This window comes from Zea mays, chromosome 1 (assembly GCF_902167145.1).
Source record: "Zea mays cultivar B73 chromosome 1, Zm-B73-REFERENCE-NAM-5.0, whole genome shotgun sequence".
NCBI classification, from domain to species: domain Eukaryota; kingdom Viridiplantae; phylum Streptophyta; class Magnoliopsida; order Poales; family Poaceae; genus Zea; species Zea mays.
In genome coordinates, this window is record NC_050096.1 from 220,049,096 (window position 1) to 220,062,539 (window position 13,444).

At 43.2% G+C, this 13,444-nt stretch overlaps 1 pseudogene; it reads left to right on the plus strand.

Annotated features, from left to right (window-relative positions):
* LOC109942112 (uncharacterized) overlaps positions 1-13,444 on the plus strand; it is a 100,393-nt pseudogene that overhangs the window by 69,008 nt on the left and 17,941 nt on the right.

A 13,444-nucleotide genomic window follows, 5' to 3' on the forward strand; every position in this document is an offset into this window, starting at 1 on the left:
AGTTATGAGTGCAAGTTAACAAAAGAAATTCCTAGAATCAAGAATATTGAGCTCATGCCTAAGTTTGTTAAAAGATTGTTCATCAAGAGGCTTGGTAAAGATATCGGCTAATTGATCTTTAGTATTAATGTAAGAAATCTCGATATCTCCCTTTTGTTGGTGATCCCTTAAAAAGTGATACCGAATGGCTATGTGCTTAGTGCGGCTATGCTCGACGGGATTGTCGGCCATTTTGATTGCACTCTCATTATCACATAGCAAAGGGACTTTGGTCAATTTGTAACCGTAGTCCCGCAGGGTTTGCCTCATCCAAAGCAATTGCGCGCAACAATGGCCTGCGGCAATGTACTCGGCTTCGGCGGTGGAAAGAGCAACCGAATTTTGCTTCTTTGAAGCCCAAGACACCAAGGATCTTCCCAAGAACTGGCAAGTCCCCGATGTGCTCTTCCTATTGATTTTGCACCCCGCCCAATCGGCATCCGAATAACCAATCAAATCAAATGTGGATCCCCGAGGGTACCAAAGCCCAAACTTAGGAGTATGAGCCAAATATCTCAAGATTCGTTTTACGGCCGTAAGGTGAGCTTCCTTAGGGTCGGCTTGGAATCTTGCACACATGCATACGGAAAGCATAATATCCGGTCGCGATGCACATAAATAGAGTAAAGAACCTATCATCGACCGGTATACCTTTTGATCCACGGACTTACCTCCCGTGTCGAGGTCGAGATGCCCATTTGTTCCCATGGGTGTCTTGATGGGCTTGGCATCCTTCATTCCAAACTTGCTTAGAATGTCTTGAGTATACTTTGTTTGGCTAATGAAGGTGCCCTCTTGGAGTTGCTTGACTTGGAATCCTAGAAAATACTTCAACTCCCCCATCATAGACATCTCGAATTTTTGTGTCATGATCCTACTAAATTCTTCACATGTAGATTCGTTAGTAGACCCAAATATGATATCATCAACATAAATTTGGCATACAAACAAATCATTTTCAAGAGTCTTAGTGAATAAAGTAGGATCGGCCTTGCCGACTTTGAAGCCATTTGCAATAAGGAAATCTCTAAGGCATTCATACCATGCTCTTGGGGCTTGCTTGAGCCCATAAAGCGCCTTAGAGAGCTTATAGACATGGTTAGGATACTCATTGTCTTCAAAGCCGGGAGGTTGCTCAACATAGACCTCTTCCTTGATTGGTCCATTGAGGAAGGCACTTTTCACGTCCATTTGATAAAGCTTAAAGCCATGGTAAGTAGCATAGGCCAATAATATACGAATTGACTCAAGCCTAGCTACGGGTGCATAGGTTTCACCGAAATCCAAACCTTCGACTTGGGAGTATCCCTTGGCCACAAGTCGAGCTTTGTTCCTTGTCACCACGCCATGCTCATCTTGCTTGTTGCGGAAGACCCATTTGGTTCCTACAACATTTTGATTAGGACGTGGAACTAAATGCCATACCTCATTCCTAGTGAAGTTGTTGAGCTCCTCTTGCATTGCCACCACCCAATCCGAATCTTGAAGTGCTTCCTCTATCCTGTGTGGCTCAATAGAGGAAACAAAAGAGTAATGTTCACAAAAATGTGCAACACGAGATCTAGTAGTTACCCCCTTATGAATGTCGCCGAGGATGGTGTCGACGGGGTGATCTCGTTGGATTGCTTGGTGGACTCTTGGGTGTGGCGGCCTTTGTTCTTCATCCTCCTTGTCTTCCTCAATTGCATCTCCCCCTTGATCATTGCCGTCATCTTGAGGTGGCTCATTTGATTGATCTTTATCAACTTGAGCCTCTTCCTCATTTTGAGTTGGTGGAGATGCTTGCATGGAGGAGGACGGTTGATCTTGTGCATTTGGAGACTCTTCGGATTCCTTAGGACACACATCCCCAATGGACATGTTCCTTAGCGCGATGCATGGAGCCTCTTCTTCACCTATCTCATCAAGATCAACTTGCTCTACTTGAGAGCCGTTAGTCTCATCAAACACAACGTCACATGAGACTTCAACCAGTCCAGTGGACTTGTTAAAGACTCTATATGCCCTTGTGTTTGAGTCATAACCAAGTAAAAAGCCTTCTACAGTCTTAGGAGCAAATTTAGATTTTCTACCTCTTTTAACAAGAATAAAACATTTGCTACCAAAGACTCTAAAATATGAAATGTTGGGCTTTTTACCGGTTAGGAGTTCATATGATGTCTTCTTGAGGATTCAGTGTAGATATAACCGGTTGATGGCGTAGCAAGCGGTGTTGACCGCCTCGGCCCAAAACCGATCCGAAGTCTTGTACTCATCAAGCATGGTCCTTGCCATGTCCAATAGAGTTCTATTCTTCCTCTCCACTATACCATTTTGTTGTGGTGTGTAGGGAGAAGAGAACTCATGCTTGATCCCCTCCTCCTCAAGGAAGCCTTCAATTTGAGAGTTCTTGAACTCCGTCCCGTTGTCGCTTCTTATTTTCTTGATCCTTAAGGCGAACTCATTTTGAGCCCGTCTCAAGAATCCCTTTAAGGTTTCTTGGGTTTGAGATTTTTCCTGTAAAAAGAATACCCAAGTGAAGCGAGAATAATCATCCACAATAACTAGACAGTACTTACTCCCGCCGATGCTTATGTAAGCGATCGGGCCGAATAGATCCATGTGTAGGAGCTCCAGTGGCCTGTCGGTCGTCATTATGTTCTTATGCGGATGATGAGTGCCAACATGCTTTCCTGCTTGGCATGCGCTACAAATCCTGTCTTTCTCAAAATGAACATTTGTTAGTCCTAAAATGTGTTCTCCCTTTAGAAGCTTATGAAGATTCTTCATCCCAACATGGGCTAGTCGGCGGTGCCAGAGCCAACCCATGTTAGTCTTAGCAATTAAGCATGTGTCGAGTTCAGCTCTATCAAAATCTACTAAGTATAGCTGACCCTCTAACACACCCTTAAATGCTATTGAATCATCACTTCTTCTAAAGACAGTGACACCTACATCAGTGAATAGACAGTTGTAGCCCATTTGACACAATTGAGATACGGAAAGCAAATTGTAATCTAAAGAATCTACAAGAAAAACATTGGAAATAGAATGGTCAGGAGATATAGCTATTTTACCAAGACCTTTGACCAAACCTTGATTTCCATCCCCGAATGTGATTGCTCTTTGGGGACCTTGGTTTTTCTCATATGAGGAGAACATCCTCTTCTCCCATGTCATGTGGTTTGTGCACCCACTATCGAGTATCCAACTTGAGCCCCCGGATGCATAAACCTACAAAACAAGTTTAGTTCTTGACTTTAGGTACCCAAATGGTTTTGGGTCCTTTGGCATTAGACACAAGAACTTTGGGTACCCAAACACAAGTCTTTGACCCCTTGTGCTTGCCCCCAACATATTTGGCAACTACCTTGCCGGATTTGTTAGTTAAAACATAAGATGCATCAAAGGTTTTAAATGAAAGACTATGTTCATTTGATGCAATAGGAGTTGTCTTAGGCAACTTAGCACGAATTGGTTGCCTAGAACTAGATGTCTCACCCTTATACATAAAAGCATGATTAGGGCCAGAGTGAGACTTCCTAGAGTGAATTCTCCTAATTTTGTCCTCGGGATAACCGGCAGGGTATAAAATGTAACCCTCGTTATCCTGAGGCATGGGAGCCTTGCCCTTTACAAAATTAGTCAATCTTTTAGGAGGGGCATTAATTTTGACATTGTCTCCCCTTTGGAAGCCAATGCCATCCTTGATGCCAGGGTGTCTCCCATTATAGAGCATACTTCTAGCAAATTTAAATTTTTCATTTTCTAAGTTATGCTCGGCAATTTTAGCATCTAATTTTGCTATATGATCATTTTGTTGTTTAATTAAAGACATGTGATCATGAATAGCATTAATATCAACATCTCTACATCTAGTACAAATGGAAACATGCTCAATGGTAGATGTAGAGGGTTTGCAAGATTTTAATTCTACAACCTTAGCATGTAAGATATCATTCTTAGTTCTAAGGTCGGAAATGGTAGCATTGCAAACATCAAAATCTTTAGCCTTAGCAAGCAATTTTTCATTCTCAATTCTAAGGCTAGCAAGAGAAATGTTCAATTCTTCAATCCTAGCAAGCAAATCATCATTATTATCTCTAGGGTTGGAAATTGAAACATTGCAAACATGAGAATCAACCTTAGCTATCAAATTAGCATTTTCATTTCTAAGGTTGTCTATTGTTTCATGGCAAGTGCTTAACTCACTAGATAATTTTTCACATTTCTCAATTTCTAGAGCATAAGCATTTTTAACCTTAACATGCTTCTTATTTTCTTTAATAAGGAAGTCCTCTTGGGTGTCCAAGAGATCATCCTTTTCATGAATGGCACTAATTAATTCATTAAGTTTCTCTTTTTGTTGCATGTTGAGGTTGGCAAAAAGAGAGCGCAAGTTATCTTCCTCATCACTAACATTATCATCACTAGAGGATTCATATTTAGTGGAGGATTTAGATTTAACCTTCTTTTTGCCGTCCTTGGCCATGAGACACTTGTGGCCGACGTTGGGGAAGAGGAGTCCCTTGGTGACGGCGATGTTGGCGGCGTCCTCGTCGTCAGAGGAGTCGCTAGAGCTTTCGTTGGAGTCCCACTCCCGACAAACATGGGCATCGCCGCCCTTCTTCTTGTAGTACCTCTTCTTCTCCTTTCTTCTCCCCTTCTTGTCGTCGCCCCTATCACTGTCACTTGATAATGGACATTTAGCTATAAAATGACCGGGCTTACCACACTTGTAGCAAACCTTCTTGGAACGGGACTTGTAGTCCTTCCCCTTCCGTTGCTTGAGGATTTGGCGGAAGCTCTTGATGACGAGCGCCATTTCCTCATTGTCGAGCTTGGAGGCGTCGATTGGTTGTCTACTTGGTGTAGACTCCTCCTTCTTTTCTTCCGTTGCCTTGAATGCGACGGGTTGAGCTTCGGATGTGGTGGGTTCGTCAAGCTCGTTGATTTTCCTCGAGCCTTCGATCATGCACTCAAAACTTACAAAATGCCCGATTACTTCCTCGGGGGTCATTAGTGTATATCTTGGGTTGCCACGAATTAATTGTACTTGAGTAGGGTTAAGGAAAATAAGAGATCTTAGAATAACCTTAACCACTTCGTGGTCATCCCACTTTTTGCTCCCGAGGTTGCGCACTTGGTTCACCAAAGTCTTGAGCCGGTTGTACATATGTTGTGGCTCCTCTCCTTTGCGAAGCCGGAACCGACCGAGCTCCCCCTCGATCGTCTCCCGCTTGGTGATCTTTGTGAGCTCATCTCCCTCGTGCGCGGTTTTGAGCACATCCCAAACCTCCTTGGCGCTCTTCAACCCTTGAACTTTGTTATACTCCTCTCTACTTAAAGATGCAAGGAGTATTGTTGTTGCTTGAGAGTTGAAGTGCTCGATTTGGGCCACCTCATCCTCATCATAGTCTTTATCCCCTACGGATGGTACCTGTGCACCAAACTCAACAACATCCCATATACTTTTGTGGAGTGAGGTTAGATGAAATCGCATTAAATCACTCCACCTAGCATAATCTTCACCATCAAAAGTTGGTGGTTTGCCTAATGGGACGGAAAGTAAAGGTGCATGTTTAGAAATGCGAGGGTAGTGTAGGGGGATCTTACTAAACTTCTTACGCTCTTGGCGTTTAGAAGTTACGGAGGGCGCATCGGAGCCGGAGGTCGATGTTGATGAGGTGTCGGTCTCGTAGTAGACAACTTTCCTCATCCTTTTTTGCTTGTCTCCGCTTCGATGCGGTTTGTGGGAAAAAGATTTTTCCTTCTTCTCTTTGTGGTGAGAAGAAGATTTCTTCTCCTTCCCTTTGTTGGAGGAGCTCTTCTTCTTCTCCCTCCGCTTGGTGCGGGACTCTTCTGATGAAGTGCTCCCGTTGCTTGTAGTGGGCTTTTCGCCGGTCTCCATCTCCTTCTTGGCGTGATCTCCCGACATCACTTCGAGCGGTTAGGCTCTAATGAAGCACCGGGCTCTGATACCAATTGATAGTCGCCTAGAGGGGGGGTGAATAGGGCAAAACTGAAATTTACAAATATAAACACAACTACAAGCCGGGTTAGCGTTAGAAATAAAAACGAGTCCGCGAGAGAGGGCGCAAAAACAAATCCCAAGCGAATGAGAAAGTGAGACACGGAGATTTGTTTTACCGAGATTCGGTTCTTGCAAACCTACTCCCCGTTGAGGAGGCCACAAAGGCCGGGTCTCTTTCAACCCTTCCCTCTCTCAAACGATCCACGGATCGAGTGAGCTTTCTTTTCTCAATCACTTTGGAACACAAAGTTCCCACAAGGACCACCACAAGTTTGGTGTCTCTTGCCTCAATTACAAGTGAGTTTGATTGCAAAGAAGAGATCAAGAAAGAAGAAAGCAATCCCAGCGCAAGAGCTCGAAAGAACACAAGCAAATCACTCTCTCTAGTCACTATGTCGTTGTGTGGAATTTGGAGAGGATTTGATCTCTTTGGTGTGTCTAGAATTGAATGCTAGAGCTCTTGTAGTAGTTGGGAAGTGAAAAACTTGGATGCAATGAATGGTGGGGTGGTTGGGGTATTTATAGCCCCAACTACCAAATGTGGCCGTTGGGAGGCTGTCTGCTCGATGGCGCACCGGACAGTCCGGTGCACACCGGACAGTCCGGTGCCCCCTGCCACGTCATCACTGCCGTTGGATTCTGACCGTCGGAGCTTCTGACTTGTGGGCCCGCCTAGGTGTCCGGTGCACACCGGACACGTACTGTTTACTGTCCGGTGTGCCAGTATGGGCGCCCCTGACCTCTGCGCGCGCAGAGCGCGCATTTATTGCGCTGCAGGTAGCCGTTGGCGCGGAGATAGCCGTTGCTCCGGAGTCGCACCGGACAGTCCGGTGCACACCGGACAGTCCGGTGAATTTTAGCGGACTAGCCGTTGGAGTTTTTCCGAAGCTGGCGAGTTCCTGAGGCTGACCTTCCTTGGCGCACCGGACACTGTCCGGTGTACACCGGACAGTCCGGTGAATTATAGCGGAGTCGCCTCTGGAAATTCCCGAAGGTGGCGAGTTTGCATTGGAGTCCTCTGGTGCACCGGACATGTCCGGTGGTGCACCGGACACTGTCCGGTGTACACCGGACAGTCCGGTGCTCCCAGACCAGAGGGCCTTCGGTTGCCACTTTGCTCCTTTGTTGAATCCAAAACTTGGTCTTTTTATTGGCTGAGTGTGAACCTTTTACACCTGTATAATCTATATACTTGGGCAAACTAGTTAGTCCAATTATTTGTGTTGGGCAATTCAACCACCAAAATTAATTAGGGACTAGGTGTAAGCCTAATTCCCTTTCAAATACTTTCATACAAACTAGCATAACCTTATTTGAATTTAAATAAGCTAGTACACAAATCCTACCCACATTACCCTTGTCACCATGGGGCTTGTAGCTATCGCTTTGTTTAATTGGTTGAAATGGGATAGCTAGAAAGAGTGTTTGTCCTCCCATCATTTGCTTAGAATTTTCATCTAGAGTTTTTTTATTCTTAGTCAATCTATCAGAGTTTGTATATCATCACCAAGGACATAGATGTGTAGTCTTTTCACCTTATATATAAAGCTTATATGGAGTTGTGGGTACATGAAGGTGAGAGGCATACATTGTATAGTATATATTGCTAGGTCAGACACTTGGATCTATGGAATAACAACTCATAAACTTATATCAAGATGTGCACGTGTGTCATCATGGTGGTGACCTCTCTCTCTCTCTCTCTAGTCTTTATTTGAGGGCATGCATTTTTATTTTTATTTTTCTTATCTATTTCTTGGCTATTATTTGAATAGAGACTCATATATATTTGCTTTCACACTTTTCTTTTCTTTTTTATATCCATGCCTCATGACATATTGGTACATAGATGAATCATTTTTGTGTCATGGAGTAATTTGATGGCATGAACAAAAGGCATGTTGTTGCATACTTTTACTGTAGAAACGACATTTATTTGTGGATGCGTGTGCCCTTGATCATGAGTGTTTCTCGACAAAGATCAACAAGGTTGACAAACCTCACTAGTAATGCAAGCAGCATATGTGGTAATTTTCTTAATGAATATGCTCATATTTGGCTCTAGTAGGTATTTTCACCATAGTTGAACTTAGCAAGTTTTACTCTTGTTGAAGGGAAATGCTCTAGAGACAAACTTTGCTTAAGATAGGATAGAAACTTACTCAATTCCTTGTTGTCTCATGTTTCTCAACAACCCAAATTTTGTTCTAGCATGTGCATACAATGTGATTTAGGATCATGATAAGGGTATGTATGATAACAAATTCAAAACATTATAGGTTGTTAAATTGTATACTAGCATAATCAAAGGCATACCAAAGCAACCATTCATCATATCAGGAAAATTAAATCGTCCATCATTTTCTAGCTAGTGTGAGTTGTATTCAAAGCATAATCATGACATGTGCATTTATTTGTTATTTTATAAGGGTGTGTATGACATATAACTTTATTGCTAGCATAACATGTGCATTTATTTATTATTTTATTTTATATACTATAAATAAAAATATAGCAACATGGGTGATGATACTTAGCTGAGTGGGACCTTTTCCCCCAACCTTGTCTTGACAATGGATTTAAGCCCTTCTCCATCCATGCAATGATAAACATCATCCCATCGCCGACCATTTTCTTGAGCTAGCAAATGTCTAAATGCAAAATTTTGTTCAACTTGGGCTATTGTGCATCACATGCAATAGTGGTTTGTGATTTGCATCCTTCTGCATGTAACTTGCATTTCACCTTTAACCCTATGATGTTCACTAGTACACACAGCCTCTATAGTGGCGGTTCTAGAGACGTTTTCACTGGCGCTTTTCAGTGCCGCCAGTGCTAGGGGCCAGTGGAAATCGTCATTTCCACTGGCGGTTATTCTAGAACCGCCAGTGGAAATTCTATTTTCACTGGCGGTTTTATAAAGAAAACCGCCAGTGAAAATAGCATTTCCACTGGCGGTTTGTTTTATTTAGCCGCCAGTGGAAAGTTTTCCCGCCTTTTTTTAAATTTATATATATTTACACACACAAAACATATATATATATATTGATATTAAAAGCAACATGGAATTAAATTCTATCATACATTTATATACATCAAAGTCTTGTTTACAACCATGTATGCATCACACATTATATACATCAAAGTTTTCACTTAAGCTCTAATAACTATCTCGGCTAAGAGATAGTCTACTAATTTCTGTTAGTATTCTAAACTCTGGCAAAGCTAATGTTCCGGAAGCATCGTGATATTTCCCTTCTGCGGGAATGACCTCTTTCAATATGAATGTGCACAGGTCCTCAACTATGCCATACAATGCACCTTCACTCAAGTTCTCCGGGCTTCCTTGTTGAAATTGTTGTAAAGGAAGTTTATAAACATCATCTATTTATACTCAATAATAACACATTTGCATCTTTAATGACATAAATACATACGTGACTATTACTAATAATACCTTGCCAGGGTTCGTGATGTATCGTCCGTTCATTCTCATGAACTCGCACACGTAGAACCCACATAGGACCGATCCGGGTGGTTGCTTGTGGCACTACATAACGGGAGATTGGTTATTTAGTTGCAAGATTGTCCTATGTACGTACATGTATGATATGTATTCATAAATTCACATACTTACCGGCCAGTTATAATGGATGTCTAGTGGCACGCCTTTTTTGGACGTGTCGTACTTTCCACCTTGAAACTTATAAAACCTAAATGCCCTGTGATCTCAAATAGAATCACCATGTTATTCTACAATTCTCATCGATATAAGTATGCATGCATAGAAAAGGATTACAGCTCTAAGATGCTGAGGAATTTTGAATAGGCCGAAGGCTCGGTGTGCAAGGAGTCGAGCACCAGCACCTTTCCAACCTTAGGATAAATGAAGAAGCATATCCAGTGGTCCCTGTACGAATCAAACTTGTGATACATGTGTATTGAAATTATTAATTTTATTTATGCAAAATCACACTTACTTAAAGTTGTACGGGGCCACTATGGATTCCCTGTCTTGAAATTGAAGCATTGCGTGTCCTATGTAGGTGGCGTATCTTGCTTCAAAATCCTTCTTCAGATCCTGGATACGCACCTCAATTTCTTCGTCTGTTAGCCCCTGTAATGCTTCGTTGCCTTTTCCGATTCTAAAAGTGTGGTTATCCTCGCATATCTTTATTGGGTTGAGATACCCAACCCTTTTACTGGCACTAGCATTGGGATTGGTACCATAAAGGATCTCCTGCTGATCATGTTGCATTCTGCAACGCACACGTGCATGTCAGATATTGAAAATTTATACAACTCACTAATAATAACACATATATATGGAGTATAAGTGACACTTACAATGCAAATATGGTTACAAGTTGCACGTCGAGTCTCTGAAGGTTCATCATTAACCACATGTCCTCGAATGTAACAACGGCTTTTTGATTTGAACCAATAAAAGCATGGGCTGGTATATTAACACTGATGGTGTCGATGCCAACTGAAGATGCCCGCATGTACCAATCATGCAACCTTTTAATATTAGCCGGGACCTTCTTTAGTTTCTCAAAAGTGAGTAGTGGTCTGCCCGGCACATATTTTTTAGGCACGTTTTTATAATCTGCCTTAGTTGGCTTCTTTATCTTTGCGGCCATTGCCTCAGCCTTTTTTGCGGACTCCTCGAGATCGGCCAAATCAACATTGTCTGACGTGAGGCTCCGTCCAATCCCTTTCAAAAAACGAACAGTGCCAGCAGTGGATTTACTCTTCTTTTTCTTATACGGGGACACTACTTTTGGTATAGAAACTTTAGATGGTCGTGGAGATGGCTGTGGAGAAGGTGGATCCCTGAAGGGCGATGTATGTGGCGGAGACGGTGGGCCACCATGAGGATGAGGAGAAGGAGGGTCAGAAAGAGGATGAGGAGCAGCATGTGAAGTTTGAGGAGGTGATGATGGATGTGCAATAGGAACAGCAATTTGAGAAGGCGGAGACGGTTGGGCCTGCGATGAATTCGACCAATCAAGCAATTCGACATCCCTTCGAGGCCAAAGGATAAAATTCTTGATAGCTTGTCCAAGTGTCTCGATACCTTCGGGCCCAGGGATGTCTAGCATGTCGTCCTCGTATCCTTGGACGACTGTCGTCACTTCTACCCTGCAATATTCTTCTGGAATGTCGTTTCCATGGAACTTGCGTCCTGGGATCGCAAGGCCTGTGGCTACTTTCCTTGTACGCTGATTGTTAATACCATATCTTATAACTAGTGTGCATGCCACAGGCCTTGTGATGTCATCAACTGGATAGCGGACCTTATTTCCCGTTGACGCGACAGAGCTTGGGATGGTCGTACCCTCGGTGGCAGCCGGCGTTTGAGCTGCTGGAATTATTTGCATCTGTGGAGTGGTCATTTGTTGAACAGACATCGCACTCGCCATCGCCAATTGCTGCATCAATTCTGGAGGAGGATTCGATAGCATTTCAGACATCGGGTCTTTGAACTCTTTCTTGGCCTCCTCCTTAAAATAATTTGCCATCTCTTCCTTGTATCGATCACGTTTCTTGTACAGACCTTCCCATTGTAGTCCGAATCCTTCCTTCCATCCTTCCTTAGATGATATTCCTCGTACACGACCAGGATGCTCAGGGTTACCGAGACCAGCCGTTAGAATGTCTTTCTCCCTTTGCGGCTTAAATGTTCCTTCGCTCTGCTTAGCTGCAATTGCATATATGTTTTTTGCCGCTTCTTTGACATTGGGATCATCAAAAGATACACCAGACTCAGTTTCCCTTGGTTTTCTAGCACGGATCCAATTAGCTGTCCTTTCACCGAGTTGCTCGGACAGCGTCGGCAACCCTGCAGCCTTCTTCTCCGTGTCTTCTTGTCTCCATTTAGGAACCTGACGCTTGTAACCACCTGTGCCAAGGTGGTGGCGGTATTTGTTCTTCTTAGACAGTTCTGAATTTGCCTCACTTAGCGATATGAAATCAGGGCTGCTCCTCTGCTCTAGAAATACTGCCCACTGACCTGCTGAGATTTTATATTTTTTTGTCGGGTCTAGGCCTTTCTTTGCAGACTTTGTATTCATCTCAGACCTCCAGTTTCGGAAATTTATTGCAAACTGCTTCATCGTGTATTTTTTCACGAGTTCTTCTGAACCCCCAGGCAAAACGAACCTCGTTACTAGCTTATTCCACATTTGATTCTTGACATCATCTGATATATCTCTCCACTGTCGGATTGTGATGTCAAGATTATCTCTAACTAAGAACCCAAGTGCATTCCGAAACTTAGGCAGTGCCTCTTCTAGAGCTAGGGGCTGACCATTCGAGCTCACGTTTGTGATTTTATATGTCTTGTCAGTAAACTTGTTTAGCCCCCTGTCACCTCTGTTCCGATCGCTCTGCTTCCTTTTCCTTGACCTCTCGGTGGTTGTCTCGGTCGATTCCGGTGCGCCTTGGGTCGGTTCCGGTGCGCCTTGGATCGGTTCCGGTGCGTCTTGGTATTGTGCCGCAGCTTTTTCGAGCATCGCACGAAATTCAGACAAGACCTCCTATTCATGTAATAAAATGCACAAGAAATCATGCATGTGTAATAGACATTGTGAAATCAGCTAATTAATTAGGTACACACACGAAATTAAGGATGTGTAATTTACCTCATGTTCTTGTGGATCATAAGTAGGGTCACGTTGCAACTCACGCGCAGCGGCCCTATCTATCCTAGTGGTAGGAAAAGGGTCGCTAGGCGTTTCATATCCTTCACTGCTGGATTCTTCTTGAGCAACACTCTTGTCCATGTGGTCGGGCCCTAATCCTTGGTCCTTGGTTGGAGAACTCATTGAGCTACATATTAACATAAGCAATAATTAAATTCGTATTAACAAATACCCTAACCCTTATCGAGGAGGAGTCGTATAGAACGTATAGAGAGAGAGAGAGGGAGAGAGGAGGAGTCGTATAGGACGTATAGAGAGGGAGAGAGGGAGATGGAGAGTCGTATAGAACGTATAGAGAGAGAGAGGGAGAGAGGAGGAGTCGTATAGGACGTATAGAGTCGTATAGAACGTATAGAGAGAGAGAGAGGAGGAGTCGTATAGAACGTATAGAGAGAGAGAGGGAGAGAGGAGGAGTCGTATAGGACGTATAGAGAGAGAGAGGGAGATGGAGAGTCGTATAGAACGTATAGAGAGAGAGAGGGAGAGAGAACTCGCTCTAGTCAAGTGGGGTTCAGATGAGTTGCTCTTAATCGAAACAATGCAAGTGTGTCGTACGTTGTCTTCTAATTTCACTAGCTAATAGTACTACAATGGAATACGTAGTTTACTAGTGAATCTAGTCTACATTTTACAATGTAATACGTTGTTTACAATGAAATACGTTGTTTACAATAGAATACAATAG